The sequence below is a fragment of the Chiloscyllium punctatum genome, unplaced genomic scaffold (genome assembly GCF_047496795.1).
Source record: "Chiloscyllium punctatum isolate Juve2018m unplaced genomic scaffold, sChiPun1.3 scaffold_643, whole genome shotgun sequence".
Lineage (NCBI taxonomy): Eukaryota > Metazoa > Chordata > Chondrichthyes > Orectolobiformes > Hemiscylliidae > Chiloscyllium > Chiloscyllium punctatum.
This window is the reverse complement of record NW_027310377.1, coordinates 40,001-41,968: the sequence shown is the minus strand read 5'-3', so window position 1 is coordinate 41,968 and position 1,968 is coordinate 40,001.

Sequence of the window (1,968 nt, the reverse complement as noted above, 5' to 3'; positions counted from 1 at the left end):
GGGTGGAGGGCACAGAACCTTGCCTTAGCACTCCCTAATAAAGCCTCTTGTGAAGAGAGCAGACCTCGCGCGCCGCACGACCGGCTCTGGGAGTCGTTGGGCCGCTATCTGTGAATAGTCTGGTCCTCCTCTGCCACCCGGCCAAGTGCGATGGCTCTGCCGCCCTGCGGTGCTCGTCACGCAGGTATGGGGCACACGATGCTCGTAACAGCAAATAAAGGCGGCTCGGGACCTGCAGGCGAAAGGGGTCCCGTGGTGCTTAGCACGTCGACTTCGGGTCTCGGTGCAAGCCGGAGAGCTCACGGAAGTCTAAAGTTTTCGGCACGTGGTCGAATCTTTTGAAAGGCTTACCCGGCTCTTTCCGTCCATTCTGAGAGTCAGTCAGAGGCCGGTGCGGCGGTCTATTGACGACCGGAGGCTCCCATGGGTGTTGCGATGAGGGTGGAGGGCACAGAACCTTGCCTTAGCACTCCCTAATAAAGCCTCTTGTGAAGAGAGCAGACCTCGCGCGCCGCACGACCGGCTCTGGGAGTCGTTGGGCCGCTATCTGTGAATAGTCTGGTCCTCCTCTGCCACCCGGCCAAGTGCGATGGCTCTGCCGCCCTGCGGTGCTCGTCACGCAGGTATGGGGCACACGATGCTCGTAACAGCAAATAAAGGCGGCTCGGGACCTGCAGGCGAAAGGGGTCCCGTGGTGCTTCGCACGTCGACTTCGGGTCTCGGTGCAAGCCGGAGAGCTCACGGAAGTCTAAAGTTTTCGGCACGTGGTCGAATCTTTTGAAAGGCTTACCCGGCTCTTTCCGTCCATTCTGAGAGTCAGTCAGAGGCCGGTGCGGCGGTCTATTGACGACCGGAGGCTCCCATGGGTGTTGCGATGAGGGTGGAGGGCACAGAACCTTGCCTTAGCACTCCCTAATAAAGCCTCTTGTGAAGAGAGCAGACCTCGCGCACCGCACGACCGGCTCTGGGAGTCGTTGGGCCGCTATCTGTGAATAGTCGGGTCCTCCTCTGCCACCCGGCCAAGTGCGATGGCTCTGCCGCCCTGCGGTGCTTGTCACGCAGGTATGGGGCACACGATGCTCGTAACAGCAAATAAAGGCGGCTCGGGACCTGCAGGCGAAAGGGGTCCCGTGGTGCTTAGCACGTCGACTTCGGGTCTCGGTGCAAGCCGGAGAGCTCACGGAAGTCTAAAGTTTTCGGCACGTGGTCGAATCTTTTGAAAGGCTTACCCGGCTCTTTCCGTCCATTCTGAGAGTCAGTCAGAGGCCGGTGCGGCGGTCTATTGACGACCGGAGGCTCCCATGGGTGTTGCGATGAGGGTGGAGGGCACAGAACCTTGCCTTAGCACTCCCTAATAAAGCCTCTTGTGAAGAGAGCAGACCTCGCGCGCCGCACGACCGGCTCTGGGAGTCGTTGGGCCGCTATCTGTGAATAGTCTGGTCCTCCTCTGCCACCCGGCTAAGTGCGATGGCTCTGCCGCCCTGCGGTGCTTGTCACGCAGGTATGGGGCACACGATGCTCGTAACAGCAAATAAAGGCGGCTCGGGACCTGCAGGCGAAAGGGGTCCCGTGGTGCTTAGCACGTCGACTTCGGGTCTCGGTGCAAGCCGGAGAGCTCACGGAAGTCTAAAGTTTTCGGCACGTGGTCGAATCTTTTGAAAGGCTTACCCGGCTCTTTCCGTCCATTCTGAGAGTCAGTCAGAGGCCGGTGCGGCGGTCTATTGACGACCGGAGGCTCCCATGGGTGTTGCGATGAGGGTGGAGGGCACAGAACCTTGCCTTAGCACTCCCTAATAAAGCCTCTTGTGAAGAGAGCAGACCTCGCGCGCCGCACGACCGGCTCTGGGAGTCGTTGGGCCGCTATATGTGAATAGTCTGGTCCTCCTCTGCCACCCGGCTAAGTGCGATGGCTCTGCCGCCCTGCGGTGCTCGTCACCCAGGATTCCAACCCGGACCTGCGAGCGTGGT